Below are 26,897 nucleotides of genomic sequence, written 5' to 3'. Positions count from 1 at the left end.
GGCTTGGGGATAATGGGCAGGGAAGTGACTGGAGGGGCGCTGGCCACATGCCTTTTCTCTGCCCTGCATGGTTCCTGGTGAGTGGGGCTCTTGCTGGGGGGCAGGGGAGGCGGTCACCCCCACACTCATCAGTATGTAGACCATCCAGTCTTTCTCCAGCCTGTCCCATCTAACACTCACGGACCCACACCTTCGGGCACACTCAGGAACACATCAACACATTCAGACACACACTTGCATATTCATACACACTCACACATACACCCACACGCGCCTACACTCACCTACCACGCACTCACACATATATATTTGTATACGTGTGCACGTACTCACACACACACACCCCCTTAGATACACACATCCACACTGGCACACATATTCCCGAGAACGTGTAAAAAGTGCAGTACATGAAATAACTCTAGGTTGTTCACACATTTTCAAAACATGTTAATAGTGATTTAATATGTAATAGAGAAAAATGACAAGACTATCACACTAGGGATATCACAGCAACGACTTTACGACAACGCTGAAGAAGGTGGGGCACGATTTAAGTAAAAGGGAGTGAGTTGCTTTAAAGGAAAAGCTGAGTAAATCGGGGCCAAGTTATAAGAATGGGCACCGAAGGCCCTCGTTTTGGGGAAACGTGGCAGCTGTGGCAGCAGAGGGCTGGGGGTGCCGCACGGAGCTTGTGGGGAGCGCTGGCACCTCAAGATGCAGAAGAGGCATGGAGGGAGACTCAGGGATTCTTCTAGAAGGAAAGGGAAACCTACCAGTTTTTTTTCTTTTAAAGGTACTGCTTTCTGTGCCCGTTCTAAAAAATAGTTGCCTAGCCCAAGCTTGTGAAGATAGTCTCCTATGTTTTCATCCAGAAGCTTTAGAGCTTCGGCTTTTGAGTGTAGGTGGGTGATACCTTTGGAGCTAACTTCTGTGTTTGGTATGAGATAGGGGTCAAGGTTCATTTCTCTCTATGTGAATAACTTGTTGTTCCAGAACAGTTCATTGATATAACTTTATTCTACCCACCGCATTGCCTTGATGTCTTTTTCAAAATCAATGAACTGTATTCTCTGTGGATCTGTTTCTGGACTCTTGTGTTCCACTGATCTGTTTATTTAGCCTTTGCCAATACTGCACCGTCTTGATCATCATGGTTTTTATCCTAAGTCTTCAAACAGGTAGTGGGGCGTTCTACAATTATTTCCTTCTTTTGCAAGATTATTTTGGCTATCATAGGTCCTTTGCGTTTCTACACAGATTTGATTTTATTTTTTTAATTTTTATGTCTTTATTTTATTTAGAGAGAGAGAGAGAGAGAGACAAAGAGTGAGCAGGGGAGGGGCAGAGAGAGAGGGAGACACAGAATCTGAAGCAGGCTCCAGGCTCTGAGCTGTCAGTACAGAGCCTGACATGGGGCTCGAACCCACAGACGGTGAGATCATGACCTAAGCCGAAGTTGGATGCTTAACTGACTGAACCACCCAGGCGCCCCTCTACACAGGTTTTAGAATCAGCTTGTCCTGATGGGACTTTGGTTAGAATTGCATTGAATCTATGGCACTGAATTCGAGGAACACTGATGTCTTTACAATATTGCTTCTTTCAACCCATGAACAGGGCATATTGCTCTACTTATTTTATTCTTTAATTTCTCTCAGCAAATGTGCTGTCATTTCTGATGTACAGGTCATACATGTCTTTCATTTAAGTTATTCCCAGCAATTCTATGCTATTATATATAATAATATGAACATACAGTATATAAAATTATATATATTAGATTGTATGCATTTTTAAAGTAATCTCTGTGCCCAACATAGAGCTCAAACTCACAACCCCAAAATCTAGAGTCGCACGCTCTCCTGACTGGGCCGGCCCGGTGCCCCAGATTGTATGCATTAAAAAATTTTTTATTAAAGTTTTTAATTTATTTTTGAGAGACAGAGAGAGTCAGTGCAAGCATGGGAGGGTCAGAGAGAGAGGGAGACACAGAACCTGAAGCAGGCTCCAGGCTCTGAGCTGTCAGTACAGAGCCTGACGTGGGGCTAGAACCCATGAACCATGAGATCATGACCTGAGCTGAAGCCAGACGCTTAACCGACTGAGCCACCCAGGCGCCCCTGTATGTGTTTTTAAAATGACATTAAATGGCATCGTGTGTGGATCTCATTCTGCTTCTTCGTTTTACTCTCAGTCCTCTGTTTTAAGATCCAGCCATGTTGCTCTGTCTACAGCTAGTTCATTATTTGCAACCGCTGCATTACACTTCTGACCGCGTTCTGCATTTGCCCCTTCAGATTTACTCTCCACCTTCCTTCTTCCCATTCCACACCCTGGGCTCCCTTGCCCTCTGACTTCCCATTGGATTGGCCAGTAGGGGGCCCAATCAGGAGGTCAGAGGGCCGGAAGGGAGATGTTTAATCCAACATCTCTTAGCTCCCACTTTGCTAGTAGTTTGTCAGTAACTGTGTTCTTCTACCTAAGGTCACTGCTTTTGTACAGTGACCCACCCTTACGGCTACAGGTCTGGTTGGTTCAGTGGTTCTCTCCACTTGTCTCTCTTGTTAGATCTTGGGGCTTTACCATTCCTTATTGGTTCCCTGAACCATGCACACGCCTTGTAAACAGTCTTTTCTTACTCCTCATTCACTCCTTTTGAGCCTACATCTGGTTTCTTCAGGGACCCAATTGATGCAATGATTCATGGTGTACATCGACCATATTTTTCCTATTCACTCCATTGAGATGGACCCTCAGAGGTCTCTGGTTCTCCACTGCCCTTAAACACTGCTACACTCAGCAGTTTCATGCAGCTTTACACAAACTTGTGCACCGGTTTGAAAATGTATTTAGGATACTTGCACAGGACCATGTCCTAGGATGGGAAGCTTATGCCTCCTTTGACTACGCACTGTCTGATTATGCTTCAGAATAGCAGTTGACCTGCTCACCGATGTTCATGGGAGTTCCTGTTTACCCACATCCGTGCCAAAGCTGGGAATCACCTAGCTTTCTACTAGTGCCAGTTTATTAAGTGTGAAGGGCGATATCATTGTTCTAATTTGCATTTCTCTGATTACTCATGAGTTTGAACATCTCTTCAGATGCTTTTTAGCCTTTAGATTTCCTTATTTGTAAATTCCTCATTTAAACTCATTTTCCTTGAGAACCATTTAAAATGTAAAGCACCAAGCAGGCATCAGTGGGCAAACTTGGCCTTTGGGCAGTCTGTTTATAATCTTTATACCAGGCAAGGGTTTCCATGCCCTCCCTCCACCCTTACTCCCAGTAGATTCCAGTGGGTTTGCTGCCTGACCTCTCCCCTGCTCCTTAGCATTGACCTTACCAGTACAGTGACCAGATGAAAAATCACTCTATCTCAGACACTCGGCACTTTTCATCTATAAAATGAAAATTGGCATATAGACCTTGACTAATTTATTCATTTAAATAAGCTGGACACTAGGCAAACCTCTGGGTTACAGATGGACGCCCTTGGGAAGCTCATAGGTAAGTATAATCCAGGGAACTCATACTATGAAGCAGTCTGGGCTAGATACGGGAGGGGGACAGAAAGGTCATTGTGAGATAAAATATGTGGAACCATTTTGAAAAATAAATAGAATCACTTGCATTTATTTAGCACTTAGATTGTGTCAGGTACCATGCCAACTGCTTTATGTACATTATTTTGTCTGATCCTTACAACAGCCCTGTTGAGTGGTTCTTGAAGTGAGTTTGCTGGCCCCTGGGGACCCCCAAGTCTCTTGCAGCAGACCCCTCAAGGTTAGAACTATTTTCATAATAATACTAAGATGTTATTTACCTTCTTCGCTATGTTGACATTTGCACCAATGGTACAAAAGCAATGGTGGGCCAAGATGCTGATGTGGTAGCATGAACCAAGGCAGTGGCACCAAACTATACTAATGGTCGTTGTTTTCTTCACCACCACACATTTGCAGATTCCAGTTTCACTGAAGGACGTCCTTGATGAAGCAGCAAGGATTATTATCTTATTAAATCTCCCCCTGAGTACTGTCTTTTGACTATTCTGTGTGAGGAAATGGGAAGTATACAGAAAGCACTTTAATCACCTTCCAAAGTGCAATGGCTGGGTCAAGAAGAAGTATTGGTATTTTTGAGTTACAAGCTAAATTAGCCATCTTTTTCATGGAACATCATTTTTACTTGAAAGAAAGCCTGACAATCACAGTATTCATGTTTGGATATTTGGCAAACATTTTCTCAAAAATAAACAAAATGAGCCTGCCACTTCAAAGAAAACAATTGTATGACAGAGTTTTGGAAAACGTGTATCTGCCATTGTGAACTTGACAGCTTCCTGATGCTTAAAGACTGCTCTGGTGAAATTGCTGGTGATATTAGCCATGTGAATTTTTGTGTGCTGATAACGAATGTGTCAACTTTCAGGAGACTTGCATATTCAATAAAACTATACTTTCTAAAGGACTAATGCACAAAGTTACAAAATCATGTGTGGGTAAAATGTCCACTTAAAGTATAAGGTAAACCCATGATTTTAGTATGAGAGAATATGAAAAGATTTTTGAATAGTTTCAGGATTCACATTGCAGTTGACCTTAAGAAATTCTCACTTACTGATTTTTGGTATAATGTCAAAGAAGAATATCCACAAGAACTTTAAAAGGCCACTAAGATACTCCTGCCTTTTCCAATTGCATTTCTGCGTGAGGTTGGATTATATACTTCAACCAAAAGCACATATTTCAGCGACTCAATATAGAATACATAATGAGAATCTAGCTATCTTCTACTAGAAAGATTTGCAAAAATGTAAAAGAATATCATTCTTTACATGAATGTTTTTGTTTTGGAAAGTACACATAACTTTTAAAATTAAAATTAAGCATATTCACATGCAATAGGTTGGTTATTGTTATTTTTAAAGGAATTAATAAATATGTTTTAATTTCTCAGTTTTAATTTTAATATGATATATATGGATAAATAAAAACACAGCTATAAGTAATACAGTACATTTCAGGTAAATCAATATTCAGCTATAACCTGAATATATAAAAGCTCTTTGTAGGTCCTGAGGTCAAAACATCTAACTGCTGCCTTATAGGTAGTTATTAACCAAAATCTACAGATGAAGGAACTGAGGTTTCGAGGTCACACAGCTCATGGGAAATGACGCCAGATTCTAAGCTTTGCTCTCCCACCACAGATGGCGGCTTCGTGATATGTCAGCAGAAAAGGGGAAGGCCTCCCACAGCAGAGAAAGATCTGGAGGGAGATTCTTGGGCCCAAACAGACAGCAAGCACATCTGAATTGGGGGCAGGGTCTGCAGAAGGAACCAGGGAAAGCCTCTCAGAACAGGTGACATCTATTTGAAAGACAAATAGGATTTTGACCATCCAAAAATTATGAGAGACTCCACAAATCAACAAAACTCAGACTTGAGATTGATGAGGACAACCTGACAGACTCTGGCTATTAAAGGTATGACCCGTTCCAGCCAGTCTGAGTTCAAGAGTCATGTCCTGGGCTTTCGTGAATTGGGTCCTTCCATTTGCATCGTCTCTGCGGCTTCCCGATCAAGCACTTCTGCACATATTAGTTCATCTGATCTCTATAAAAGCTTTGGGTGGGAGGCTGGGCCAGTGTCATTGTTTCCATTTTACAGAAGAGGAAATTGAGGCTTCAAAAGATTGGGGCGCCTGCGTGGCTCAGTCGGTTAAGTGCCTGACTTCAGCCCAGGTCATGATCTCAGAGTTTGTGGGTTCAAGCCCCGCATCGGGCTCTGTGCAGCTAGCTCAGAGCCTGGAGCTGTTTCAGATTCTGTATCTCCTTCTCTCTCTGCCCCACCCTCACTCATGCTGTTTCTCTATCAATAATAAATAAAGATAAAAAAAGATTAAGAGAGAAACTGATCATTGAAGTTTGTTAACTCCAGTGTGGAGTCTGGGGACATATGAGACCAGGGGGTGCAGGGGGTAGGAGGAAAATGATTTTTACTGTATATCCTTTTGTGCCTTTTGAGTTTTATACAGTGCATGGCAAACACATTAATTGGCTTTTATAAATGAGGTCAAATAATTTTCCCAAGGTTACAGAGCTAATAAGTTGTAGAACCAGGATTCCCGTTCCAAATGTTGGGTTCCAGAACACATCTTAGCCATAATGCTTTCTGCCCTCCTGGAATATGCTATTTTTCCAGCTCTAAAAGCTATGAAACATGGAGATAAGTTGAAAACATTTTAATCATTATTAATAATAGCACTGGATAGAGAGCTTTGCGAGAGGCTGAGACTTGGGCCTGCCAGGAGCTTCTTTTGTCCAATCAGCAATGGGAAGTCAGGCCGGTTAAAAGGGGAGGGGACACCATCCTTGAGCAGCAGGCAAGGACAGCTCCTCGTCAGTCCAGTCCTGATCAATCCAAGAAAGCCAGCCCACAGGAAGAGCGGGCGAGAGCCAACTGTTCACTGAGACCTATGGTGGAGGTACGGGGTGCGGATCACCAACTGACTAGCTGATTTCCAAATCCAGATTCCCTTCTGTCCTTAAATTAACCACCCTCTGGACCTGACTGTTTTGCTTTTTTTTTTTTTTTTAGATTTAGTTTTTGAAGTAATCTCTATACCCCGCATGGGGCCTGAACTCACAGCCCTGAGATCAAGAGTTGTATGCTGCACTGACTGAGCCAGCCAGGTGCCCCCAGACCCTACTATTTTAACTTGTGACAGAGTGAATGGGTTTCTGCTCCTGGAAACTATCCCAGTGCTGACTGAGTCCCTGCATTCGGCACTCGCTGGCCATTCACTTTCTCTGGGATTATTGCTGCAGCCTCGCAGCCCGTCTTCCCGTTACAGGCCTGGCCCGTGTCTATCCTCCACACAGCGGCACACACAGAGGGTTCTGCTAAAACGTCTGCCCGTCATGTCATTCCTTTGCACAAAATGCTCTCGCGGCTTCATCTCACTCAGAGCAAAGGCCAAAACCCTTCCTGCAGCCTCTGAACAACTAGTTTGACTCCTCTGACCTCATCTCCTCCCACTCCTGCATCGCTCACAACAGCCGCATGGGCCTCCTTGCTCTTGGAACACTGGCTACGCTCCTGCCTCGGGGTCTTTACACTTGCTGGTCCCTCTGGATGAAAACCTCTTAGGGATCTGTGTGACTCACTCTCTCACCTCCTTCATCTTTACTAAAGCATCATCTTCTCGGTGAGGTCTTCCAGAACTATCCTGTTTGAAAACTGAACCTCCCAACATTCTAAATCTCCTCACTTGCTTTATTTTCTTAGTGAGGCACAGAATATCATGGAACATACCACATCTTTTACTTATGTGTTGTGTTTATTCTAAGTCTTCCTTTACTATCACGTAAGCTCTATGAAGATGGAGCTTTTTATCTGTTTTGGTCTTTGATGTATATTAACTATCTAAATATTTTTTAATGTTTATTTATTTTTGAGAGAGACAGAGAGTGAGTGGGGAAGGGAGAGAGAGAGAGGGAGACACAGAATCCGAAGCAGGATCCAGGCTCTGAGTTATCAGCCCAGAGCCCCACAGGGGGCTTGAACCCACGAACCGTGAGATCATGACCTGAGCTGAATGAAGTTGGACTCTTAACTGACCGAGCCACCCAGGTGCCCCTATATACCTTAATTGTTTAAAACACCGACTGCTATATAGTGTGTGCTCAATAAATGTATGTTAAATTAATGAATTATCTCATTTACTCTTCACAACAACCAGGAGAGGGAGATCCTGTTACCTCTCATAACCCATGGTTAAGTGACTATGTACTTGCTGAATATTCCCAAAGAACTTGGCTTATTAGGTCAGAAACTTTTCCCTATCAATCACTTTAGGAAGAAGTAACTATATGTCACCTGGACAGGTCATCATCAACCTATCATCAATCATCAACACCTTGGCAAAGATTCACTTATAAACTATAATTCAACTTATTCAATTTTTTTGTACTTCTACCATGTGGATAAACTAAGAGCTGTGGGAACTCCCCAAATGAAGCAAAAACATATAGCTAATGAGGCAATAGTGGAGATAGTATTGAATCATAAAAATATTCAATCAGAAAGAAGGCAGGAAAATGAACAAAGAAAGGTAGAAAACAGGGGTGCCTGGCTGGTTCAGTCAGTAGAGCATGCAACGCTTGATCTCAGAGTTGTAAGTTTAAGCCCCATATTCAGTGGAGAGATTACATAAAAATGAAATACTTATTTAAAAAAGGAAATAAGAAAAAATAGAAAATATGTAGTAAGATGGTAGATTTAACCCCAAACATATTGATATTTACGTTAAGTGTAAGTAGTCTAACTATTCCACATAAAAGGCAGAGATTATCATTTTACTGAAAAGGAAAAAGAAATCAACCTTATTATGTTTTTATTTTTAATTTTTTTAGTTTTTTATTTTTATTTTTTTATTAATTTTTTTAAATGTTTATTTATTTTTGAGAGAGAGACAGAGTGTGAGCTGGGGAAGGGGCAGAGAGAGAGAGACACACAGAATCCGAAACAAACTCCAGGCTCCCAGCTGTCAGCACAGAGCCTGATATGATACTCAGACTTATAAGCCATGAGATCATGATCTGAGCTGAAGTTGGACACTTAACCGACTGAGCTACCCAGGCACCCCTAGCTTATTTATTTTTAGAAAGAGATAGAATAGGGGAGGGGGAGAAAGAGAGAGGGAGAGAGAATCCCTAGCAGGCTTCACACCACCAGCGCAGAGTCTAACACAGGGCTCAAACTCACAAACCGCAAGATCATGACCCGAGCTGAAACCAAGAGTTGGACACTTAACTGACTGAGTCATCCAGGTGGCCCTCAACTTTATTTTTTTTTAAGTTTTTAATTTATTTTTTTAGTAATACCTATACTCAATGTGGGGCTTGAACTTACAACCCTGAGATCAAGAGTTGCACACTGAACCAGCCAGGCACCTATTAGAGATCTACTTTAAATATAAAGATATAGATACATTAAAAGAGAAAAAGTGGGGGTTCCTGGGTGGCTCAGTCGGTTAAGCATCCTACTTCAGCTCAGGTCATGATCTCATGGTTTGTGAATTTGAGCCCTGTGTCTGGCTCATGCTGACAGCTTGGAGCCTGGAGCCTGCTTCAGATTCTGTGTCTCCCTCTCTCTTGCCCCTCCCCCGCTTGAGTGCTATCTCTCTCTCAAAAATAAACACTGAAAAAAATTTTTAAGTGAAAAAGTGGGAAAAGACATAACATACAAACAGCAGTCAAAATACAGTTGGATTGTGAAGATGGTTTCATGAGTATAAACATATGTCAAAACTTATTACCAAATTGCATATTCTAAGTATGTGCAATTTATTATATGTCAATTATACTTCAACAAAACATTAAGATAAAACTTCAAAAAGAATGATTAATGCAGTATTTTTGAAAAAAGTAAGTTCTAAGCACAGCATGGGGCTTGAACTCATGATCCTCCAGGATCAGGAGTTGCTGGCTGACTGAGTCAGCCAGGCACCCTGAAGCAATTATTTTAATATCAGACAAGTAGACTTTAGAATAACAAATATTACCAGGGATAAAGGGGGACATTTATTTTTTTAATATTTATTTATTTTTGAGAGAGAGACACACACACACACAGAGTGTGAGTCGGGCAGGGGCAGAGAGAGAGGGAGACACAAAATCTGAAGCAGACTCTGCTCTGTCAGCACAGAGAAGGGGGACATTGAAAATGATAAAAGATCAGTTCATCAAGAAGATATAACAATCCTAAGTATATATATATATATACCTAAAAATAGAGCTCTAAAATATATCAAAAGATAAAAGAAATTAAAGGAGAAATTGGAAAATCCATAATTATAGTTAAAGACTTCAAAGTTTTTCTTAGTAACTAATAGAATCCATAAACAAAAGATAAGAATATAGAATAACTTGATCTAATTGATATTTATAATACACTCCACTTAAGAGCAGCATTATGTAAGTTCCTCTACAGTACACATGAAATAGTCAGCAAAATAGACCATATCTGAATAAAGGTAAGTGACTGAAGTCAATTAGAATATATTCTCTGACCACAAGAGATTTCAGCTAAAAACCAATGAGAAAGATTTCTAGGAAATTTTTCAAATATTTGGAAATTTTAAAAACACTTCTAAATAACCCACAGGTCAAAAGAAAAAAAAACCCATGAAAAATCCAAGGGACGTTAGGAAATACTGTGAACTGAGTGAAAATATAACATCAGAATTTGTGGAATACAGCTAATGAAATGCTTAAAATAAAACTCATTGTGGGGTGCCTGGCTGACTCAGTTGATAGAATATATGACTCTTGATCTCAGAGTCATGAGTTCCAGCCCCATATTGGGCATAGAGTTTCCTTGAAAAAAAAAATTTGGATATGTCAATTATATTTCAAACAAACAAAAGATTTAAAAAAGTCACAAAACTCATAGCATCAAGTGTTTATATGCTAAGCAAAGTAAGTCAGGTGGAGAAAGACAGATACCATATGTTTTCACTCATAGGTCTAACAGGAGAAACATAACAGGGGACCATGGGGAGGGGAAGGGGGGAAAAAAGAAGGAGAGGGAGGAGGCAAATCATGAGAGACTCTTGAATACTAGAAACAAACTGAGGGCTGAAGAAGGAGGGGGAGGGGAAGGGGGGTGATGGGCATGGAGGAGGGCACTTGTGGGGAAGAGCACTGGGTGTTATATGGAAACCAACTTGGCATTAACTATAAATAAAAATAAAAAAATAAAAAAATTTAAAAGATCTCAAATCAATAAAGTTTGCACCTTAAGAAGCTAGAGAAAGAAGAGTAAATTGAATTAGCCCATGTAAAAGGAAGGAAAAATAATAATGTTGAGATTAATGAATCAGAAAATGGACAAACAATAGAGAAAATTGATGAAATTGAAAGCTAGATCTTTGAGTGTTGCTTGGGTGGCTCAGTCGGTTAAGCATCCAACTCTTTTAAGGAAAAATTTTTAATGTCTTATTTATTTTTGAGAGCAAGAGAGACAGAGCACGAGTCGGGGAGGGGCAGAGCGAGAAGGGGAGGCACAGAATCCGAAGAATCTGAGCTGTCAGCACAGAGACTGATGCAGGGCTCAAACTTACAGACCACAAGATCATGACCTGAACTGAAGTTGGATACTTCACCAACTGAGCCACCCAGATGCCCCTTAAGTACCCAACTCTTGATTTCAGCTCAGGTCATGATCTCACAGTTTGTGAGTTAGAGCCCCTGCATCAGGCTCTGCACTAGATTAAAAAAAAAATTTTTTTTTAAGTTCATTTTATTTATTTATTTTGAGAGAGAGAGAGAGAGAGAGAAAGCACTCACACATGCATGAGCAGGGGAGGGGCCCAGAGAGAAGAAGAGCAAGAGAATCCCAAGCTGGATTAGTGTGGAACCTGATGTGAGGCTCAGACTCAGGAACCCTGAGATCATGACCTGAGCCAAAAATAAGAGTCCAATGCTCAACCAACTAAGCCACCCAGGCGCCTGCCCCCTGGATCTTTGAAAAAATGAATAAAATTCATAAACATCTAGATTGATCATGAAAAAAGAAAGGAGACAAATTATTTCTTTCAGAATAAAAACATCAGTGGAAAGCCTGAGCATTAAAAAGAGAAGCAATTATTTCAAACAACTTTATATGTCAATAAGTTTGACCAGTGAGATGCATTGTATAAATTCCTTGAAAGACAAAGTATCAAAGCTTATTTAGGAAACAATAGAGAATTTGAATACCCCAATATTTATTAAAGAAACTAAATTTTGGTTTAAAATATTCTTGCTGAAAATAACATATCCAATAAAGGGTTAGTATCCAAAATATATAGAGAACTGATAAAACTCAACACCAAAAAATATCAAATAATCCAGATATTTGGGCAGAAGACATGAACAGACATTTCTCCAAAGAAGACATATAGATGGCCAACAGACACCAAAAGATGCTCAGTGTCACACACCATCAGGGTGATGTGAATCAAAATCACAGTGAGATACCACCTCATACTTATCAGAATGGCTAAAATCAAAAACACAAAAGGGGAACCTGGGCGGCTCAGCCAGTTGAGCGTCTGACTTCAGTTCAGGTCATGATCTCATGTTTGTGAGTCTGAGCCCCACTGTGCGGTCAGCACAGAGCCTGTTTCGGATCTTCTGTCCCCTCTCTCTCTGCCTCTCCCCCACTCATACTCTCTGTCTCAAAAATAAATAAAACATTTAAAAAACCCCACAAGGAACAGCCAGTGTTGGTGATGATGTGAAAAAAAACCCCTAATGCACTGTTGGTGAGAATGCAAACCGGTGCAGCCACTGTGGAAAACAGTATGGAAGTTCCTTAAAAAAAAAAAAAATAGAACTACCATTTAATCCAGTAATTCCACTACTGGGTATTTACCCAAAGAATATGAGAACACTAATTCAAAAAGACATATGCACCCCTATGTTTATGGCAGCATTATTTACAATATCCCAACTATGGAAGCAACCCAAATGTCCATTGATAGATGAATGGATGAAGAACATGTGAAATGTGATACACACACACAGACAAGGGAATATTACTCAGCCATAAAAAAGAATGAAATCTTGCCATTTGCAATGATGTGGATGGATCTAGAGAGTATAGTACTAAGCGAAATAAGTCATTCAGAGAAGGACAAATACCATGTGATTTCACGCATATGTAGAATTTAAGAAACAAAAACAAAAACAAAAAAGAGACAAATCAAAAAACAGATTCTTAACTAATGGTTATCAGAGAGAATCTTTTTTTAATGACAGAATTATTAGCAAAGCTATTTATTTATTTTAATGTTTATTTATTTTTTTTGAGAGAGGGAGAGGGAGGCAGAGTGTGAATGGAGGAGGGGCAGAGAGAGAAGGAGACACAGTATCAGAAGCAGATCTGGGAATCCAGGCTCCCAGCTGTCAGCAGAGAGCCCGATGTGGGGCTCAAACTCATGTGAGATCATGACCTGAGCCGAAGTGGACATTTAACCAACTGAGCCACCCAGGCACCCCGCAGAGAGAGAGAGAGAGAGAGAGAGAGAGAGAGAATCTTAAGGGCCGGATCCCACATCTTTGGGACCATGACCTGAACCAAAATCAAGTGTTAGACATGGACCCAACTGAATATGCCACCCAGATGATCCTGTAGTTGTTTCTGAGTTATGATATTAAAAGCACAAGCAACCAAAGGGAAAAAATTAAATTAGATAATTACCATCAAAGGACACTAACAAAAAAGTGAAGTCAAAACCCACAGAATGGGAAAAAATATTTCCAAGTCACGTATCTGATAAAGCTCTAGTATCCAGAATACATAAAAACACAACTCAATAATAAGACCAACAACCCAATTTAAAAATGGGCAAAAGAAGGGCACCAGGGTGGCTCAGTTGGTTAAGCATCTCTTGATTTTGGCTCAGGTCATAATCTCATGATTTATGAGATTGAGCCTTGTGTTGGGCTCTGTGCTCACAGTGCAGAGCCTGCTTGAGCTTCTTTCCCTCTCTGCGCCTCCCTTGCTTATGCATGCGCTCTCTCTCTTTCTCTCTCACAAAATAAATAAATATTTTTTTAAATGGGAAAAGGATTTGAATAGACATTTCTCTAAAGAGTATATATAGGAGTGCTTGGGACTCACTCAGTTAAGCATCTGACTCTTTGTTTCGGCTAGGATCATGATCTCACATTTTGTGGGTTCGAGACCCACATTGGGCTCCAGACTGCCAGCACAGGGTCTGCTTGGGATTCTCTGTTTCCTTCTCTCTCTACACCTCCCCTGAATGAGCTCTCTCTTTCACACAAAATAAACTTATAAAAAATGTTTAAAAATAAAAAAATTTTTTAAATAATATCATTAATCATTAAGGAAATACAACGCAAAACCACAATGAGATACCACTTCACATGCACTAATATGACTGTAATAAGAAAATGGAAAATACCAGCTGTTGGCAAGAATATGGGGAATTCAGAAGCCTCATACATTGCTGTTGGGAGTGTAAAATGCTGCAGCCATTTTGGAAAACAGTATGGCCGTTCTCAAGAAATTAAACATAGAGGGACACCTGGGTGGCTTAGTCCGTTAAACATCTGACTTTGGCTCAGATCATGATCTTTTGGTTTGTGAATTCAAAATCTGCATCAGACTCTGTGCTGAGAGTTTGGAGCCTGGATCCTGCTTCAGATTCTGTGCCTCCCTCTCTCCCTCTGTCCCTCCCCCTCTCCCTGTCTATGTCTCTCTCTCAAAAATAAACATTAAAAATTTAAAAAAAAGAGAAGTTAAACATAGAGTTACCAGATGAACTACCAATTCTACTCCTAAGTATATACCCAAGCGAACTGAAAGTATATGTTCACATAAAACTTGTACATGAATGTTCATATTATTGTTTGTAATAGCCAAAAAATGGAAGTAATCCAAATTTCCATCAACTAATGAATGGATAAACAGATGTGGCATATACGTACAATGGAATGTTATCCAGCAATAAAAATGAAGTACTAATATATGATACACAAGAATGAACCCTGAAAAAATTCTGTAAAGAAACCAGACACAAAAGGCCATGTATTGTATTATTTCATTTCTATAAAATATCCATAATAGGCTATTACATACACAGGGAAAGTAGAAGTGGTTAACAGAGGATGGGGGAAAGAGGGGATTGGGAAGTGTGGAGTTTCTTTTTAGGGTAATAAACATGTTCTGGAATTAGATAATGATGATGATTGCACAAAGTAAATACAGCAAAAACCACTGAATTATATGCTTTAAAATGGTGAATTTTATGGTACATGGAATTTATCTCAATATAATAATTTTTATTAATTTGTTTTTTAATGTTTATTAATTTATGTTGAGAGAGAGAAGGAAAGCATGAACAGGGGAGGGGCAGAAAAGCGGGGGAAGAACCCCAAGTAGGCTCTGTGCTACCAGCACATAGCCCAACAACAGGGCTTGAATCCCTGAACTGTGAGATCATGACCTCAGCCTACTGAGCAACCCAGGTGCCCCTAAAATTTTTTTTAAAGCAAATTGAAAAAAATACATATCTTCCCACAAAGAAACCTCCAGGTCCAGATGGCTTCAGGAGTAAGTCCTACATTTAAGGAAGAAATAAGATTGATTCTACACAAACATTCAGAAAATGCAAGGAAAAAAGGACAGTTCCCAGTTCATATTTTAAGGCCAGTACTACCCTGATATCCAAATCAAACAAAAGATTTGATTAGAAGATTACAAGAAAAGAAACAAATCCCTAATGAACATAGATCCTTAACAAAATTTTAGCAAATCAAATCTAACAATAGATAGAAAGGGAAATGAGGCCTGAGCAAATCAGGTTTATCTCAGAAATAAAATGTTTGTTTACTACTAGAAAATTAATCAGTGCAATTTCCCATACCAGCACATCATCTCACTAGAGTCATAAAAAAATCGACAACATTCAGTAAACAAGAAATAGAAGAAAATTTTAACTTGGTAAGGATATCTTTTAAAAATCTTCAGCTGACAGAATAATTAATGGTGAAAGACTGAATGCTTTTCTCCAAAGATTGGGTAAAGGGCAAGATGTCTGCTTCACCACTTCTTTTCAACATTGTATGGGAGGTCCTAGACAATGCAATAAGGAAAGTAAAACAAATTTAAAAATGTACAGATTGGAGGGGCACCTGGGTGGCTCTGCTGGTTAAGCATCTGACTCTTGATTTTGGTTCAGATCCTACATGGGGCTGTGCATGGAATGATACCTCCCCCTCTACCCACTATGCTTGCACTCTCTCTCTCAGTAAAATAAGATAAAATAAATTATTTAATAATATACAGATTGGAAAATATATAGATACAGATTGGAAAAGAAACTATCTTTATTCAAAGACAACATGATTGACTATTTTGGAAATCCCTAAGTACCTGAAAAAAGCTATGAAAATTAATAAATGAGGGGTGCCTGGGTGGCTCAGTCAGTTAAGCCTCCGACTTCGGCTCAGGTCAGATCTCACGTTCGTGGGTTCGAGCCCCGCATCAGGCTCTGTGCTGACAGCTAGCTCAGAGCCTGGAGCCTGCTTCCGGTTCTGTGTCTCCTTCTCTCTCTGCCCCTCCCCCTCTCATGCTCTGTCTCTCTCTGTATCAAAAATAAATAAAATATTTAAAAAAAAAAGAAAATTAATAAATGAGTTCAGCAATGTCACATGATACAAAGTCAATATACAAAAATCAGTTGTATTTCTATATACTAGCAATAAATAGAAATAAAAATTTGAGAATAAGTAACACAAAACTAATAGGTTATTGGGATAAATTTAACAAAATATATGTGAGGAACTCTAAACAGGAAACTATAAAATATTACTATGTACAATGTAAGAATACCCAATTAAATGGACAGGTATACCATGTTTATGGATTGAAAACCTCAATATTGTTAAGGTATCAATTCTCCTCTGGGGCACCTGGGCGGCTCAGTTGCTTAAGCACCCAACTTTGGCTCAGGTCATGATCTCATGGTTCATGAGTTTGTGCCCTGCGTCTGGCTCTATGCTGACAACTCACAGCCTGGAATCTGCTTTGGATTCTGTGGCTCCCTTTTTCTCTGCCCCTCTTCTATTTATGCTCTCTCTCAAAAATAAACATTAAATTTTTTTTAAAGATATCAATTCTTCTCAAATCTAACTATTTTGGGGGTGCCTGGGTAGCTCAGTCAGTTAAGCTTCCAAGTTGGGCTCAGGTCATGATCTCATGGTTTATGGGTTCGAGCTCTGCATTGGGTTCTGCACTGACAGTGTAGCCTGCTTGGAATTCTCTCTCTGCTTCTCCTTTTCGCTCCCTCAAAAATAAATAAACATTGAAAACAAATTTTTTTAGTTATGCTATTTGTTCAAAGCAATCCTAACAAAAATGCTAGTTGGCTTTGTTGGGTGTTTGGAGAAGTTGCCAAGCTGACTCTAAAATATATGTGGAAATAGAAAGTATGTAGAATATTCAAAACAATTTTGTGCAAGAACACATGTGGAATTAATGTAATGATGGACATATAGGTGAACAGAATATTATAGAGTTCAGAAATAGGCCAGTACATATATAGCCCAATGTTTTTACAAAGGTACTAAGGTTATTTAATGGAGAAATAATCATGTTTTCAACTAGTGGTGCTTGACCAACTTGATATCCATATGAAGACAACTAACTTCAACTATTACCTCACACCATAAGAAATATTTAACTCAAAATGAATCATAGAAATACAATTTTTTGTATATTGACTTTGTATCATATGACCTTGCTAAAGTCACTTGTTAGTTTTGGTTAAGGAAATGGGCAGGCAGGACAGGGAGGAAAGTGAGGTTGGGGTCACGTGTGGGGCTGCCTAATTTAGATCACGTGGTCAAAGGAGCCCTTCTGGGAGAGGTGACGTTTGAATAGATTTGAAAAGGGCAGAGAAGCAAGCTGGAGAGAGACAGGCATGGAGCTCTCTGAGAGGGGAGTTGGTGTCTCCCAAGGCTGCCTGGAATCTGCACTCACATTGGTGGTGGCAGCAGAAATTGGTGGCTGAGCCCAGGTCTGCAGGGAAGGAGTTTCTTTAGGACAGAGAAATGCAGGCTGTACCTTTGGGCACTAGACTGATTCTGTTAGCAGGCTGACTGCCTGGTGGAGAGAGTGCTTATTATCTGGGTAGAGTGGTGCATGGAAAGCCACTTGTCACTTCCCTGGGGTGGCAAATGACACCAGCACCCTAGCTTGGGGCCCAGGAGCCTTCCTGATGTCTACTGGAACAGACTTTGTGTTACAATATACTTGATATATTCATTCACTTATTTGTCTTCTGTCTGTGTCATTAGCTCCATGGGGATGGGAACCCTCAAAAAGCAAGCAGGTAACCCCAGTTTCCATGGTATGAGCAATCTGGCAAGCTCTTTCCCTTCTGCCTCCCCTCTCCCCGAACCCTGAGTACCCTGGTATTTGTGGGGAGGAAATCAAAGTGGAGGGCCAGATGCCTGGGCACACAGGTGGTTCAGGCTCTGGGAAAGTACTTGAGCAGAGGGTGATTCATAAGTCTCATCCCACACAGTGAAACTGGGACTAGACTGTTTATTCTTTTTTCATTTAATTCTCATGACTGCCCTATAATGTAGACTATACTACTGCCGTTTCCCACATAAGCAAGACCCAGCTCAGAGTTTAGATAACTTCTCCAAGGTCACACAGCTAATAGGTAGCAAAGCTGCCTGTCTCCAGACCCCAGTGTCTTTTGCTCCATGCTCGTGCATACCCACCAGGATGCTTGGCAGCTGAGCTTTCGAATGGGGTTCACTGCCATTGGTGTCAGTCATGGCAATGGGGTGCGATGGTGAAAGTGAGCTCCAGTAGGCGTCCTGAGGGGCTGTTGGTTCCTGTTAAACACCAGGAAGCCTTGGATAGGAGAGGGGACTTGGGTGAGAGCCTGCTTCACGTGTGGGCAGCCCTCTTGCCCTAGAAACACTGCTGCTCTGAGGATCACTCAAGAGTTGGCCAAAGGCCCCAGACCCAAAAGCAAATCCATTCAAATGGAGGGTGAATCCTGTGACAAAGGGCCAAGGGCCTACCTTGGTGCACGTGGACTTACAGGGGGAGCAGCACACCAAGTGAGCTGTTCAATATAAACATAAAGCACCCACCGCTGCGGCTGACTCATAGTAGGTGCTCCATCTCTGGTTGCTCTTATTTTAATAAAGACTTAATTTCCTTGTGCAGAAATTGAATCGGAAGTTGAATTTCCTTCTGAGCTGAGACCCAGGGCGTACTCCAGGGCGGGCTCTGGAAGCCAGATGAAATTTGTTCCTAATGGGGGGGTTCTGTGAAAGCTCAGCAAGTAATTCTATCAAATTAGCAGGCCCAATAGACACGAGGGAGCAGATTTCTTCCGGAACCTGGGTCCTGCTACCCCTTGTACCTTGGAAATCAGATTATGAGGAGGGCAGGGCCAGGGAGGAAACTGAAGCAACACAATTACCAGTCCTGGCTTGTCCACCTCAGCCTGGGAATAGGGCAGGGAGGAGGGGAAGGCAGAGGGGAGGCAGAGCTTCTCTCACGAAGTTGCACATTCAAGAAAGTAGACAGGATGAGCCTGTTCCTGCTGCAGGGCCCCTGTCTTCACCATCCTATCCTAGGATTGGTTGTGTCATCCCCATGCTGTTCCCATGCAATGTCAATAACAGAAGCCTCTGTCTTCCCTTGGAGAGGAGTGTGGTAATTCCTTTTATAGCTGCAATGCCATCTAGCCTTGGCTTGAATCTCTCTAGTGATGGGGTGTTTGTTACCCATCAAGCCCTTCTATTCCATTATTGATTCAAAACCAGCCTACTCCTGGGGTACCTGGTGGCTCAGTCGGTTAAGCATCCAATTTCAGCTCAGGTCATGACCTCACGGTTTGTAGGTTTGAACCCCGTGCCAGGCTCTGTGCTGACAGTTCCGAGCCTTGAGCCTGCTTTGGATTTGGTCTCCCTTTCTCTCTGCCCCTCCCCCACTTGTGTTCTGAGTCTCTCTCGAAGATGGATAAGTGTTAAGAATATTTTTTGGAGGGGGGGGCGTCTGGGTGGCTCAGTCAGTTAAGCATCTGGCTTCGGCTCAGGTCATACACTCGCAGTTCGTGAGTTCAAGCCCCGTGTCAGGCTCTGTGCTGACAGCTCAGAGCCTGGAGCCTGCTTCAGATTCTGTGTCTCCCCCTCTCTCTGCCCCTCCCCTGCTCAAGCTGTCTCTCTCTCTCAAAAGTAAATAAAACATTAAAAAAATTAACATTAAAATTTAAAAAAAAATTTTTAAGCAGTCTACTATATAGGTAAGACCACTGATACCTGGTCTTAGATTTGCTACAACCTAGATATAGAAACTCTGGCCCCAATCTTCCCATCTATTAATGAAATATGTGGCCCTGTGGTAAGCATTGTGCTCATGTTCTCCTTGTCCTTCTATCCCCTCCCATTGTGACGCAAGTTGTCGTTTTGACTTATCAAAGCACATCAGCCCAGCACATCTTGCCATCATGGCCTTAGGAGCTGTCATGGGTGTTGCCCTGGAAATGGTGGTCCAAAGAGAGAAACTGAGGCTTATGGGAGTAGAATTTTAAGGTCACACAACTGGGGCACCTGGCTGGTTGAGTCGGTGGAACGTGTGACTCCTGATCTCGGGGTTGTAGGTTTGAGCCCCACACTGGATATAGAGATTACTTAAAAAAAATAAAATCTTAAAAAATAATAGTCACACAACTTATGCTGGCAAAGCTAGGAAGGAAACACATGTCTTCTTAGAGTCACACTGTTGACTAAAGATAAACCTATGCTTGGCTATCAGAACACATAAGGCTCTGAATATGTCCCTTCTAACTTCCATTCTGAGAAAAGCCTCCATTGCAGTCTGGCTGTGAGCCACAGTAGGCAGTGGAGGAATGGATCTATGTGCAGCTAGTCCGTCCTTCCCTGGGACCAGCTTTGAGTCAGTTCCAGGGAGCCTCTGGCCAGTGCTGGGTTTTCAAGCTGGAAGGCCAGAGACACCATTTGAGGTCAGTGGCCCATGGGCAGGGTTAAGGTAGGTGAACCTCACCCAATTCCAATATGAAACCAGAAGCACAAAGAGGAAGAACCCAAGGGCAACGAAGTGAGCATGCACTCCCCCTTCTGTTTTTCTTTTTTTTTTTTTTTTTTTTTTTTTAACATTTATTTATTTTTGAGAGACAGAGAGACAGAGTATGAACAGGTGAGGACAGAGAGAGAGGGAGACACAGAATCCGAAGCAGGCTTCAGGTTCCAAGCTGTCAGCCCAGAGCTGGACGCAGGGCTTGAACTCACAAACCATGAGATCATGACCTGAGCCGAAGTCGGTTGCTTAGTCAACGGAGCCCTGTTTCTCTTTTTAAATATCTTTATTGAGGTTCAATTCATATACCATGAAATACCAATTTAATGTGTACAATGGTTTTCAGTGTATATACTGAGTTGTATTGTCACTGCAAGCTAAGTTTAGAACATTTCATTATGATGCCACCTGGGTGGTACAATCAGTTAAGTGTCCAACTCTTGATCTTGGCTCAGGTCATGATCTCATGGTTCCTGAGTTCCAGCCCTGTACTGGGCTCTGCGCTGATGGTGTGGAGCCTGCTTGGGATTCTCTCTTTCCTTTTCTCTGCACCCTCCCCACTTGTGCTATCTCTCAAAATAAATAAATAAACTAAAAAAAAAGTTTAAAAAGTAAAAAAAGAACATTTTAATCACCCCTGGCCCTAGGTAACCTTAATCTACTTTGTTTCTTTAGATTTGTCAATTTCAGATATTTCATATAAATGGAATCACACAGTAGGTGTGGTCTTTTGTGACTGGCTTCTTCCACTTAGCATGATGTCCTCAAAAGCCACCCATGCTGTAGCATGTGTCGCTACTTCATTCCTGTTTATGGCCAAATAATCCTGCATTGTACAGATATACCACATTTTATGCATTCATTCACCAGCTGGTGGACATTTGGGTTGTTTCCGCTGATAGCTCTGCATAATTCTGCTATGAACATTCACCTACATGCTTTTGAGTGGTCCTCTCTTCTCCTGGTTTATTTATGCATTCATGTCATTCTCCTTCCCCCACAGGTAATAGTTCAGGTGTAGGTGACATGTGTCTTTCGTTTTATGCGTCTATGATAAAGGTGCCTCTTAGGTGCGTGCATTTTTAATTTGTGTCTATGGTATGGTGTTAAGGATCTTCTGTTTTCCTTTCCTCACTCAGCATTGTGTTTTGAGGATCCATCTATACTGCCATGAGTAGTAATCCATCCATTACCACCAATGCTATGTGGCCCTCAGGGGTGAGAGGCTACATTTTGCACGCCTCCCCCCATGGGGACAAATACTTCCCTGGCACCACGCACAAACCCCCAGTGGACCTCCTGGGACACATCCCCTTTAGGACCTTGGTGAGGTGAGAATGTCTAGAATATATGCCCAGGAATGGATTGTTGGGACACAGAACATGTCATACTTACTTTGAGTAGAGCCAGCAGGCAACGAGATTGGGAACATGAGGCAGATGGAATTGTCTGCATCCACTTTTCCCACAGAGAAATAAGAGCCAAGACATACATTTGCCATCCAGCCTTGTGAAGCGCAGGACGCCAGTATGGAGATTTGCTGTGCCTACTGGAGGACAGAGACAGACCTTGATTACTCAGATCTTTTTTATTTCTTGTCTCATACTTTGCTAAGTTTCTAACTTAACCCTGACTCCACTTAAATGTTCAGGTCTCATAAAGAAGGGTTGTTCTTTATGCCTTACAGATAAAAATTCTGAAGGAAACCTATTCTAAAAACGTTGCTTTGTTCTTGGGGTACAGAGATGGTTGACCATATTAAGACCACTTTCTCGTTTTGTAACTGGGGAGACGGTGTTGGCAGGTAACTGACTCCTACAACCCTGGCCAGCACTCAGAGGTGCCAAGGAAAATGGGAAGAAAAGGGAAGATTCAGTTGATCCACTGGGAATTTTTAGTTCTGATTTTAGTGACTTCCTAGAGAAAGAGATTAAAACCCTGACAGATGGAACCTGAGAAACTTCTTCCAGTGGAAAGTGCCTACATTTGAGGATGACCAAGCATCCCCCCCAAAGCCTGGGGTGAGCGGATCACTGAGAGTCTACTGCGGAGGGGTGGGTTTTCGGACGGTATTCATACAGAGCTTACCTTACATGCCTACACCCAAGGGTGCCTCTTTTTACACAGCAGAAGGGCGTCATCGAAAGCCTTTTGCAGAGAATCCATTTGTGTGTAATGGGGATCCCTTTGTCCCCATTTTGGTTTCCAAAGTTTGGATTTCTTATACTAGCTTTTCTGAAAGGCGGCCATACTCCTGTTGGACAAACCGAAAGGGTCCAACCAGTCCCTGGGAGAGCCCTGCAGGCAGCTAGGAGGGGACACAATGGCTGTGAGTACTTCCTGCTTCCTCAGCCTGGCACACTGCTACTTCTTTCCCCTTCACCAGCTGGTGGTTTTCAAATCCTACCTCTGTGGAGCGGCTTCTGTGGTTGGCTTTACTCGGAAGTATTTAGGACAAAAAGAGAACCCAGAATTTCACAACACTGAGCTTCATTTCCAGCGTCATGTTCTCATAAGTGCTGAGAGGGAATAGATAGGAGGAGGTGACATCTTTGGAGAAGTCACCAGGACTCCCTACTTCTACTTGTCCTCAGTGTTATGCTTAACACCAGTATCATGGACATGGGGCCAAAGGTCAGCAGGTCACTGGACCTGAAAGAAGACATGATTAGGATGACGGTCTTCTTCCTTCTCCGAAGCCTCCTGCGTGCTGGACATTGTGTGAGGTGCTTTCCATCCAGGACTTTCACTAACCCACACATAAAATAGCACTGACGTCCCAGCTCAACTTTGTATATGAAGAAATTGAGGTTCAGATGCGTTAAGTGACCTGGGCCATGTCACAAAGCAAAGTTTACCTATGTCTCTCTAGTTTTGCTTTCAACTTCCCCAGGCTAGTTTGGACCCCCACTTTCCACCCTACCGGGGGCCCTCATCTCTCCCTGACTCACTACTTCTGCTATTCTAAGGCGACTGGGCTCTGACTCAGAGCATTAGGGAAGGAGGTTTCTTGGCACCAGGAGGGGACACAGGGCTCAGGAGACAGTTTACAGATGGAATAAGCTTGTTAGTTCCCTCTCTGCTGGGACTGAGAGGAAGCAGCAGCTGGAGAGAAATGCCCAGAAGTGGGCCGGAAGGAGCAAAGGAGGGTCTGGTCACGAGAAAGCAGGGCCGATGCAGAAGCTGCATCTCAGTCCAGCCCTCTGACCGCACTGCCCCTCAAAGCAGGCCCCACAGTGTGCCCTTGAAGGAGGGAGGTTGGACAGCAGAAGCAGCCTGGGAAACTGGGTAGCTAAGCCACTCTGAGGCCTTAAAGTCACACTAGGGACCGTGAGGAAGTAAGTCCCTGTGACTGTGGGGCTCAGCAGGTGTCACAGATTTGTGCTGGTCTCAAGTTTTCCGTCCACATCCCCTACTTCCCCCCTCCACCCCCGTCACAGGCTCCCAAGCCTGGCTGGTCATGGGGCCAGGGCCCTGTCAGAAAAGGGGAAAGGAAGGAAGGCTGGGAAGGGGAGTGTGCAGAGCTCTGGGGTTACAGAGCCCACGGTATACGCGATATGCAGGCAGGGAGCGAATCAAAGGGGAGAGCCATGGGGCTCAAATGCCTCCCTTTCTGGACTGGGAGTTCCACTTGATGGACCTCGCAGGACTGTGGTGTATGGCTCAACAGGTAGGGCCTCCCACAGATCGGGGAGGTGCCATCCATGTAGGCCACAGTGAATGGCAACCCTCAGGGGTAGGCACGCCTCAGGCTGCAGCATAGGAATATGCTTGGAGGTGCTTGGAGATCATTTTAAGATGCTTCCCACCATTCCAAATCTTGAAGGTGGGAATGCTGGAGCTTGAGTACAGTCCCAGAATCGAGGAGGCCATCCTCTATTGTGAGGTCAGGTGCTGTTGGCTAGGGCCCGGCCAGAGAGCCCCTTCTTTTTTTTTTTTTAAGATTTTATTTTTAAGAAATTTTTATACCCAGTGTGGGGCTTGAACTCACAACTCTGAGATTAAGAGTCACTTGCTCTACTGACTGAGCCAGCCAGGCACCCCAAAGATCCCCTTCCTGACTGCCACAGCCTTGTCCCTGGCCCTATGGGCACCCATGCCTGGTGCGGCAGTCTTTGATCAGCAAGCATAAGAGCCAGTTCCCATTCAAAAACAAAATCTAAATGATCTCACTGGACACGAAAAAGCTGGTCATCTTGAATGAAGGCAGAGCTTGGCTTTGCAGGCCTGTACTCTAACCACTCACGTCTATATCAGAAGTTTGCCTTCTTTCCAAAGGAGACCCCCAGACCTCACCTTGGCCCTCCGCCTTTTCAGGCTCCCGTCCCTCCTTCTGGCTGCCCCTTGCCCCTGTTGGCCAGTGCACCGACATCAGGATCAGTCCAGCCAACCCCCACTCTTCCCTTTCTACCGACTGGAATTCAGGAACTTGCTTTCTCCTGAGTTCTTCATGTCACAAATGTTAACGTGAAGAACGAAGAGGTAAAAGCAGTGTAGATGTTTAGCAGGCAGGGGGTCCAAACCCCACTCCTCAGGGACATCTCAAGCTGCTGGTCTTAGGGGGAAGGAAGGTTGCTGCGTGGACCTCGAATCAGGGGAGGAGAGAGGAGTCAGGGGTCAGACGGAGCTGCTGACTGGACTCAGCTGGCCTCACAAGAATACACGGATTCAACAGGAGCCCACGCCGGGGACATCCTCACATCTCTCCACAGAAGCACAAGCTGGGGGAGCTGTAGGGTTTGGACACTGGCCTGAGCAGAGGGACGAGCTTGCCCTGTGCCACCCCTTGCCCCACAGCCGGACAGGCTTGGGATGAAGCAGTCTCTGCCAGCTGTGCTGGCCTTCCCCAGGAAGGCTGAGGCTGACAGCTCCGGCCCGGGGGATTCCGATCCAGGCAGCTGCTTGAGGAACAAAATGCAGGAGTTGCCTTCGGGCAGGAAAGTTTAAAACAGGAATAAAGATAAAGGGATGGGAGCTGTGGCCTGCTTCTCCCAGCCTGTTTCTGAGGAAAATGATCTCACCAGAACCTGAGAACTAAGAAGAGCACAGTGGTTTGAACCAGCCTTCCTGGGCCTGCAGTAGGGCAGATACCATTTAAAATGTGTTCCGTCCTCTTTGGTCCTGGAGTGCTAACAACTCGAAAGGGTCTGCTTCCATTCTTAAGCCCCTGCATGCCTCAAACCTCAGCTCCTACCCACTGGTCCCTTTTATCTTTTCCTCCAGTCACCCAGCATGTTGACTGCTCATCTCTGAAAGTCTTCCAAGGAATTTATTGACATCTCCTGGGGCTGAACCTTCAGGAAGGCCCTCAGCAATACAGGAGGGGTCAGAGTTGCTGAGCGGTACAGGGAGAGGTCATGTTAGTCTGAGTATACGGGACCTTGTGTCGATTTTCTGGGGGTGAGTGTGGTCCAGGCTCGGCTGATCTTGTTTTTCCTTTGCACAAGGCTCTTCTCTCTCCGACGTGCCTCCTTGCCAGCCATTTTCAATCCCTGTTGCTGCTGCTGCTGCTGCATATTATGATCAGAGCCTGGAGTCAGGCTGAGGGTGAGATCAAGGTGAGCTCCGCCCAACCGAAAGCCCGCATTAGGAGCAGCAAGATGTGAGGAGCGTACTCGCCCCGGAGGCCAGGTCAAGCCATTTTACCACTAACATGAGGGGGTTGAAACGGATGATGTAGCTGACCACCCCCATCTCTTTCAGGATCAAGTCCAAAAATGCTAATTTAGGCCTAAACACTTCGAGGTCTTCCCCGTCTCCCCCACACTTGCTCTGGCTTCTCTTCTGGCAGATGTGTTCTATTTGAAAAGCTTTTTCCCCCAAGTATAATTCCACTGCCTCTTTCCACCAGCAACTCAAAACCCTCCTGTCTCATGTTTCTCCGCCTGTCCTCTCCAAGTGCCATGTGTGTGCTCTTAGATCTCTATTCCAGATCTGCCCTGAGGGGTTAGTGGGCTGGGACTGAACTCCGGCTCTTTTGCCCCTTGGCCTTAGCAGACCACTGTTGGCTTTGTTATGGCTTAGCTTCTTCTTGAATCAGATGTTACAGAATATTACACACACACACACACAAACAATCCTGCATGGAAAACTCTGATCAAAACTTCCTTGGCACAAACACCGAGCATTTCCATGGCTTGCCACTTTCCTGATCTTCTTGGGCTGGTCCAATGCCAGATTGGGGAATTTCAGCTCTGAAGGCCAGAGGCAAGTTTGCTGTCCCAGCTCCTGAGGCCTGGGACTTCT

The 26,897-nt window shown here is 43.1% G+C and overlaps 2 long non-coding RNA genes across 2 annotated transcripts; one reads left to right on the top strand and one right to left on the bottom strand.

The window, feature by feature from the left end:
• Positions 1-4,428, top strand: LOC115301695. The gene is made up of 3 exons (XR_003913246.1): positions 1-77; positions 3,712-3,786; positions 3,966-4,428. It is a non-coding gene; the product is annotated as an uncharacterized LOC115301695 (long non-coding RNA).
• LOC115301694 lies at positions 3,635-23,791 on the bottom strand. Its single transcript, XR_003913245.1, has 3 exons — positions 22,740-23,791; positions 22,047-22,200; positions 3,635-4,054 (listed from the first exon to the last, which is right to left on the bottom strand). It is a non-coding gene; the product is annotated as an uncharacterized LOC115301694 (long non-coding RNA).
• Between the last annotated feature and the right edge of the window lie 3,106 nt (positions 23,792-26,897).

Source organism: Suricata suricatta, chromosome 9 (assembly GCF_006229205.1).
Source record: "Suricata suricatta isolate VVHF042 chromosome 9, meerkat_22Aug2017_6uvM2_HiC, whole genome shotgun sequence".
Lineage (NCBI taxonomy): Eukaryota > Metazoa > Chordata > Mammalia > Carnivora > Herpestidae > Suricata > Suricata suricatta.
Note: the sequence above shows the minus strand (reverse complement) of the source record. Positions and strands in the feature narration are given on the sequence as shown.